Raw genomic sequence first — 9,718 nt, forward strand, 5'->3', positions numbered from 1 at the left:
TATTCAAGGAAAATGTACAGGTTTGTGAAAAACAACTGTATGTGGCGTTGTGATGTGTCTAGATAGTCTGGTGTGACTTCCATGGCTGGCAAGCTGATTTCATGCTATGTACTCCTCTGTTGCACAACATGAAAAACAGAGTAATAAGTACAGGATAACCATGAGTATCAGAAACCATGCAGACCTATATGTTAAGGTATATCTTAACTTGGCACAGCATAATTTAATCCTAATATAATAGTGTGGTTCTATTTTTAATTTCTAAATTCACTGGTGGACTAGATCAGGTTGGCACCTCATCAGATCACTGTACTTGAGTGAGCACTGCTAATGACAGTGTGTGATGCCTTTAACACCGCCTGCCATGCAGACAAAATACAGCCAGTTATCAAACTTGCCAAGGAAGTGCTCATAGCTGTCCTCCAACAGACACTCCCTGTGCTACATGTGCAACAGATAAACAAAGACTTTAGTCTCCTTGTTACACCATGCAGGAGCCCTGTCATGCAGATCCTTCAAAGTCCATAAGTACTCATCAGGTCAAATTCAGGAGTGAAAATGGTTGCTGACCATAACTGTGTATGTCACAGATACCATGTGACATGTACTTGTCATTATCATCATCATTATCCGCTCCCTTTCTACCATTTTCTACATTGGGTCTGGGTGTTTTTTCAACTGTCTCCATCTCTCTCTCTCGATTCAGTGTCACTATCATACTTTCTTTGGCAGTTATGCCTGACAGTCACAGGTCTTCTCTCTCACAGTCCATCCATCTCTTTGCCGGACACCCTTGTTTCTTATTGCTTTCTTTCTGTCTGACCCAAATCTTCTTTACCAGGTGGTTTTCTGCTTTTCGACTCATGCCTGAACCACTGTAATCTATTGTCTTTGACCTTCTCTGAGATTGGAGCTTTCTTGGCTTCTGCTCTGATGTCCTCATTTCTTCATCTGTCCTACAGTGTGCATCATACTACCCATCTTAGGCACTTTTTTTTTTCATCACATCTAGCTTCCTCAACTGGTCTGCCTTTACTGTCTGATTTCTGTACCATACAGGAGTATTGGATACACCACTCTTTCATACACCTTACCTTTCAGCTTCTTTGGCATTTTTCTGTCATATACTACCCATGACATGCTGTGCAAACTGGCTGCAGCCCCTCTGATTCCAGCTTTGACCTCCACATTCAGACTTGACTTATCCTTGGTCAACCCTCCTAGATACTTGAAGTTGTTAACATATTACACTATTTCCCCTTCTATCTCAGTTCTCAACTTCTGATTTCCCCCATTTGCTGCCATTACAACTGTATTGTCTGTACTCAGCTTCATCCCACGAGCCTTTTATTTTGCGTTTCATTGCCCTATCCTTTCATGAAGTCTTGCTCAGTGTGCCTGCAATACCACATCATCTGCATGCAGTAATTTTGTTGGAATGTCTCATCCAACCAGTTTGCAGATGTAGTCCATCACCAGTATGTACTGCAGTGGGCTTAGATATGAACCCTGATGCACACCCACTCCCACTGTGAACCCCTGTTTAAGACCAAACACTGTTCATACTTCAGTTAGTGAATCCTTATACATAACCTTCAGTGATTCTACCAATGTTTCTGGGACTTTGAACCACCATAAAACTGCCCAAAACATATTTCATATGCTTTCTCCAAGTCTAAGAATGCACAGTTGGACTCTTTCTTCATCTGTAGCTTCTTCTCAGCTATCAGACACACTGCACACATCAGGTTAGTTGTGCTACATCCCGAACTAAATCCAGACTGCTTGTATCCCATCTTACATTCTTCTACTCTGCATATTTGTTTATCAATAACCATCTCCAGAACTTTCATGTAGTATGACAGGACTTTGATTCCTCTGTAATGCCCACAGTTGTGGATGTCTCCTTTGCTCTTGTGCACTGGCACTAGTATGCTCACTCCCCAGTCATCCGGCATACACCTTTCCCTCAGTACAACTATGATTACCCTCAGAATCCATTTCTCTCCTAACTTATCCAATATCTTGATTATATCTGCCATGACATCATCTGAGCCTGCTGGTTTTCCTGACTTCATATTTCTTAGTGTTGTTCTTCTTCCTCTATGAGGAGTCTTCTTCTTCCTCTTCTTTCACGATATACTGTGTTTGGTGCAGTACAACTACTGTGGAGTTTTCTTTATTCAGAAGCTTCTGAAAGTACTCATTCCATCTGTCTTTGAATTCCTGTGGGTAGTGAGCGGGTTGATGCTGGAATCCCTTAAGAAAGGTGTCTGACTATCTTCTTTACATTTTTGTCTTTGCCTTGTAACCTAATTCTTTGTACTGTATACTGAGTCATTTTCCCATAGCTGGTAGAGTGCTTCTGATGCCTGGTTCTTTGCTATTGCAGCACTCTTCTTAGGTTCTTTATTAGCCTGGTCTGTATTTTTTATTTCCCAATGATTCCTGCATTCCTTCTTTCTTTTGATGACTTCCTGAATGCCTGCATGCTACTACCAGCTTTCCTCATCTACCTTATTTCCATAACTGTCCTGTAGTCCTTACACATGCTGTTTTGAGGCACTGCCATTCTTCTTCATCTCCAGCTATTTTGTCTTCTTCCTGACATGCTAGATCCAGAGTAATTTCTTGGACTATTGTGCTTTCTCTATCCAGTCAACTTCCAGGACTTCACCCTAGACCTAGACCTTAGAGACTTCTATCACCACTGCCTGCAGCTGATTATGGCAACCAGTGCTGTATGCTGTTGGCTGACTGTTTCACTGGGGGTTATTTTGCAATCATTGATTCTCCCCCATTGCCCTTTCTTTATTAGGAAGAAGTCTTCCTGAATTGCATATTTGCCACTCTTGTATGTGATCTTGTGACTCCTCTCCTGCTGAAACGTGTTGGCCATTATCAAGTCATTTACCAGACAGAAGTCTAGAAAGGCCTTTCCTTCTTTATTTCTGTTGACGCATCCCTGTGGACTAAGGTAGTCCTCATATCCTATTCTATCTGCCTGATATGTGCATTCAGGTCAGCCATTATCAACACCAATTCATGTTGCCCTGCTTTATCTAGTAGGTCATGCAACTGCAGTCTGAATGCGCTCATTTTCTCACTGTCAAACCTGCTGCAGGGCATTGGCCATGATTATGAATATTGCCCTATCCTTACATTGGAGTCGGATTGCCATGAGTTTATCACTAATTCTGACAACATCCCTCACTGTCTTCTGAAGTCTTTCCCTCACCACAATTCCCAAAATATTTCTAGTTTGTCCTCCTCTTGTTTAGTAGACCCTGCACCCTAAGCCAAATGGTTTTGCTGCACTGCCCTTCCATCTTGTCTCCTGGATACATAGGATGTCCAGCTGCTTCCATATCATTATGTCATCCACTTCCAAGATACAGCCTGTCATTGAATCTACATGGGGTGTAGCAATTCTTAGTTCATGTTTGGTAGTTTGAGTGGTTTCCCATCCAGCTTTTGATCAACAGAGCTATCCCAGGTATCTGAGCCTGAACAACTGGAGACCTGCCAGCCAGTAGCTTATTAACCGAGGGCTGCTGCACTTTATGGAGGGCACATACTGGCCAATAGGGGCACATTTACCTCTCCCACTGTTTGCATGAGTCATAGTACGCCAGGTCCTCAATCTACTTATCTCCAGCAAATACCAATGCCCATTTGGTGACATTTGTCATCACAACAAAATCACCTAGAGCCAATTTTTACATCATCAAGTGGCTTGCCCTGACACTGCATGCAGTCAGTGATTATTGTTCTCTTATCTTGAGGATACTGTACACCACAGTTGATGTATAAAGTGGCTGGTCTATATAATTCTGCCCCTATAGGGTACAATCAAGATTCTGTGTTGCTTCCCACAGCTCCATTCATGGTTGAGTTTTGAGGTGGAAACATTAAGTATGTGATTGGGAGGTGGGTGGAACCCCACAGAGACCCAGGGAGAACATGCAAATACCATACAGGCAATGGGTAAAGATCAGAATTGAACCTTGTAGCTTGTGTATGAGATTTGAAAACCTTAAACATCATAGCAACTGGTTACATTTACTGATGGGTAGCATAATTGAGCAATGCCTGTGTACTGCAGCATGATGTACATGGTCAATAGTGCTGGCCAGGTGACATCTCACAGATATGCCTCAGAGGCATGCACACCATACATGACCTTCATGTCTGAGCATGCCTACAAAGGACAGCTGTGTAGCATGATGCCAATAACCATTACTGCACTGTAAATGTGCAATAGTACAGCTTGCTTACAACCCTTGGCATACTTTAATTGGTCACAGTGTATATGCATGATATGGATTAGGCTTTACAGCATAGATTAGGGCTGAAGCATATCATCTTATTGACATAATTCAGGGAACATCACAGTATAGTGCCTTACATAACCACGGCACTATGAGCTTCTTAGTAGTATGATAAAGAACACAGTTCCTACACTGTGATAGACAGAAACTGATAGACTATAGCAAGTAGAACATTGGGCAGAGTGTTGAAATATAGAGAAAATAATCAAGCAGGAATATTGGCAATGTGCAAAACATTGTATGGAAAACTTCAGAGTTTATGTCTGCCTCACACAGCTAGCACACCATACTGATTACTCTGTGTTAATACTGCAGTGTCTCTTACAGGGAGATGCTGTAAGAGACACTGCAGTGTCTCTTACAGGGAGATGCTGTGTCAGACTGCATTGTGTTGGGGGGTGGCCAATGAAGTCAGGGCACAATGAACAGACAGAAAATGTTTCAATGCTGGAGGAAGAGGATGCATGTCCAAACAGCAAGGCCACAGGTAACTGGCAGAGCATTTGCTGTTCCTGTGATGGTTGGAACATCCATCAATTCCTTATTGTTCACCACAAGAGATACTAGTCCTTTGGGGGATAGTTGTACAGATCATGAGCAGCAGGCATGGTAGTTCACATACAGGTAAAGTAAGGGATCCACAGAGAGCACGTGGAAGTTATGCTGAATACCTAAATGGCAGTGGATGCTGGGCCTGCAGTTAAATTGCAAAGAGTGTGATGTAGGCACTGTATTGAGGGCCAGGCTATGTGGAATACATGTTCACATGTATCACACTCTGGCACAGTGTTATATAGTTATACAGCTGTATTGCACAATGTAGTACTTACCACTGAGGTGGTGGGGCAGTGAGGTAGTCAGTGGTGTCCAACATGGATAGGCCACAGTACATCCACTGATCTTGATGTATTCCCACTGCTGTGACAAAAGAATACTAGAGCACGGAGGAATTTACATCACAGAAGACAAATGTTTTGAATCAAGCCCTATGGGCATGTGGCAGGCATGTCCTGATGTTGGATAAGGCAGATGTGCCAGGAAATGCTGGAACAGATAAACATCATTAGCAGATGCATCACCAGGCAGTTGATGGAGTGGAAATCCTTCTAGTTAATATAATGGACTAACAGTGGACATGGTGGGACATTGATGTAAGGATGGGTGCAGTCTGTGGCACCCAGGACCTCTAGGAAATGATACATTATACAGTGATCACAGGACATTGGTATACTCTTGTACTGTCTGTAGAAACTACATCTGCTACTCCATATGTATGAGCATCACATCCAGGAACAGATGCCATATCTCTCAACTGTCCAGATTTTCAAAGAATGTCCAGATTTTTGCCTCATATTTTTGGACTGTTCTTCATAAAATTTGTGGGTTTTTTTGGCAAATCGCTGAGCACTGACTTCAGTAAATAATTATATATATTTGAGTTTGAGACTTTATATCTTTCAGAAAATGCATGCTAACACAAATCATGTTACGCTGCCAACTTTCTAAATTTATAAGAGCAATATTTAAAATCTGTCCCAGTTTTTGAATCTTTGTCCTCCTATTATTTTAGTAACAGAACAAAACGGGAGAAATACCTTCCATCAAAATATCACCAGTAACAAGTCAAAAGGTCAAAGGAAGAGCTCAAAGTGAAGGGTAAAGTCAACCTTTTATTAGAATTAATGCTACAACTTTTCAGACATTTTCACCTCCAAACAGACTTCATCAGAAATACAAACAACATTTTCTCAACTGTCTTAAATAATCCAATTAATTAAAAACACACCAATCAATGTCTAAGCTTCATAAATATTAATACATAAACATAAAACATTTAAAATAACACCACAATTACTTGTGAATACAGAATTACAAATAATATATTACTACACATTATTAAAATTACTCATACCAATATAAATACATATAAAACTACAATTCCCATAGCTTGTATATGTGTTTATCTAAGGCAATACCACCATCTGCTGGTCAATATAAAAATACCAAAACCCCACAGTATGCTACTAATAATGTTAACCTGGTATAACACCATTACAGTTTTGCTGCCCTAAGTTTTAATAAGGGCACTATAGATAAATGTTTATTCAAACCAGGATGTCTACTAGCATCCAGGGTAACCTGCCAAAACAATTCATGGTATTCGAGGCGAGTTTCCCAGGGTCCCCTCCAATACCTATAGGGATACTCTCAAGGACAAAAAAGTGGAACCTAGCACGACAACATGTATTAGTGTGTTTGAAAAGCGCATTTTTTCCATTTCTTGTCCTTATGTCATACATAAGTTCATAAATACACCTTCTCAACCTTCATTCCATCTTCCCAATGTACAATGAACCACATTGGTTACATTCTGCGAGGTATACAACCCTTTCACTATTGCAATTGTAATAATCACTCGCCACCAAATTTCTACCCCTACTAGCTAAATTAATGCTTTCTTTGTTGGAAATAAATTCACATTGTTGACAACTTCCACATTTAAACGTACCCTTTCGTTTTCTACTACAACTTCCCCTATCACCCTTCTGGGACTCCAGAAGACTTTTAAGATTTCTACCCTTTTGTATATAGATTTTAAAGGTCCTGTCTTTAAAAAGGGAAGGTCTGTAAATTCCAGAAAACTTTCCCATTCCACTTTCAAAATGTTATTTAAGCCAGTATTATCAATATTAAACTCAATAATAAATGCTCTAGTCATATCCACATTGTTCACCACATCTATATTCTTCTCAGTCCGTGCATTAAAATTTTCACCTAAAATGGGACAAAATTTTCCTTCCCTGAAAGTAAGGACTTCAGCTTTAATATTTTGAATCAGCTCTCCTGGATAACCCCTCTCTTGAAAGGACAATTGGAGAAAATCACATTCATCACCAAAATCGGAGCCCTGTGAAGTCATTCTACTTGCCAGTATGAATTGTCCTTTCACTATACTCTTTTGTTGAAAGAACAGGTGTGCACTGGTATAATGCAGGTAGGAAATGGAATGTGTGTTTTTACGATACACTTTAGATTTTATACTGCCATTTTAGTGTAACATCTAAAAAATGTAAGGTGTCCCCGGACATAGTATGGGTGAATTCAAGAAAATCAGTAGTAGACTCAATATAATTCAAAAACTCATGTAGCCTAAATTCCGTATCCACCCAAAAAATACAAATATCATCCAGGAACCTAACATATTTTACCCAACAGTCCCTATAATCAGACTGAAATATGTACTTTTTCTCCCACCATGCCAAAACTATGTTAGCATAAGTGGGAGCACAGTGTGCACCCATTGCCACACCCTTAATTTGGTGAAAAAATTCACCACCAAAGTATATAAAATTGCACAATGGGAAGATTTCCCTTTTCTACAATGTAGTGCGATCTTGGAGTTGGTATATGTAATATAGGTGTGGGGGGGTGCAAGAGGGCGTAGCCCCCTACTACAGATGTTTTGTTTTTTGTTGTTTTATTTCTTTTTTATTCAGTGTTCGAACCTTTACAAGTTCGAACATATGGTCTCAGCCATATGTGGTTCGAACTTGTAAAAGTTTGATCTACTGAAGTAGATCCATAGATATATATATATATATATATATATATATATATATATATATATATATATACATATATAGATAGATAGATATAGATATAAATATAGATTCATAGGTTGGTACTAGGCTATCGGCCCAAGGACCTATGCAAGCCTAGCCATAACAATTTCCTTGGCTATTTCTTCCCAGACTATTTACTTCCTGGACCCCTGTCTAGCTGACTGACTTGATCTCTGGGGTGAATTTCCTTTCTCCCATCCAATCATTAAGGTTCCTTTTGAAGAGGGCCAAAGAGGTGCTCTGCTTGACATGTATGGGCAGTCTGTTTCAGAGTCTGGGGAGTCTCTCGGTCAGGAACTTATCCCTCCAGCATGTTTTGTTTATTGTGATGACAAGGTTTAGCTCCCTGGAACGTGTGGCTCTGAGGGATTGGGATTTCTTTAAGTGTAGCATGTCCAATAGCACTGGGTATGACATGGCCTTGTATGTTAAGCAGAGATCACCTCTGAGTAGACGATATGTGACAGAATATAGTTGGAGTTTTTTAAGGCAATCAGCGTAGGGCATCTTCTTTAGGCCTGTGATTCTTTTAGTGAGGTATTTCTGTGGCCTTTCCAGTTGTTGCAGATGTCCTGAGAGGTACATACCAAATGGTGCATTGTATTCTATAATGGGTCTAATGAGGGATGAGTACAGTGGGACAATAACCTCCTTTTTTCTGGATAAAAAGCCCTTAGTGATGATATGTGCCACATAGAAGGATTTCCTGACTTTTGTGGCGATGTGGTTATTGAAGGTGAATCCACTGTCCACCTGTGTCCCTAAGTCTCTTATCACACTTTCAGTGTTTAGTGTACTGCCACCTATGTGGTAATTCATGGGTACATGTTTTTTTCCCAAAGGGGATAACTATACATTTCTTGGCAGTGAGCTTGAGCCCATGGCTGTGGCACCAAGCATCTTTTTCTGTAAGGCCCTTTTGTAGAGTATCCACATCATTTGGGGGATTCAATAATGGCTCTCAATTTGCCGTCATCTGCAAACTTTCTTAGCCAGAGTCCCTTAGTGTTGGCCTGTACTTCATAGAAGTAGATGCCAAACAAGAGCTGTCCCAGGACTGAACACTGAGGTACTCCACTTGTCACTTGTCTGGAGCCAGATTTGGAGTCGGCTACTTTTACAGTGTGGGTTCTGTCAGTAAGCCAGTTGGCAACCTATTGAGTGATGTAAGGATTAATGCCCATCTTAGTAAGTATATCTATGATTCCAGAGTGGGGGATGGTGTCAAAGGCTTTGGCAAAGTCCAGATAGGCTGTGTGGACCACCTTAACCTTGTCCATGCTCTGCAGACTGATTCAAAGAAGTCAATCAGGTTCAGGAGAAAAGTTCGGCCCTTCACGAACCCAGACTGGGTGGGGTCCAGTGTTTGAAGGTTGCCAATGTCTTTGTTTATAAGTTCCATGATAATACGTTCCATGGCCTTGCAGATCAGGCTCATCAGACTGATGGGGTGGTAGTTCCTGGGATCCAAGGTGGATCCCCCCTTGTGGAGTGGGATAACTGCAGCTGTGCAACACTCATGGGGATGAAGCCTGAGGTGAGGCTATGATTAAACATGCCACTTAGGTGAGGTGCCAGTCCATTTTGTAGTTCATGTAATACACAGCCCAGGATGTCATCTGGTCCCATGGATGCTGCATTCTTAGCTTTGGAGAATGCATTTTTTACCTGTGTGGCCATTATTACCGGAGTTTGGCAATCTTCTGGTACTGAGATGGGCCATTTAGGGGGTGAGAGGGGGGTGAAGTTGGCACTGAATTGATC

The sequence above is a fragment of the Protopterus annectens genome, chromosome 17.part0 (assembly GCF_019279795.1).
Source record: "Protopterus annectens isolate FY-2018-M chromosome 17.part0, PAN1.0, whole genome shotgun sequence".
Taxonomy (NCBI): Eukaryota; Metazoa; Chordata; order Ceratodontiformes; family Protopteridae; genus Protopterus; species Protopterus annectens.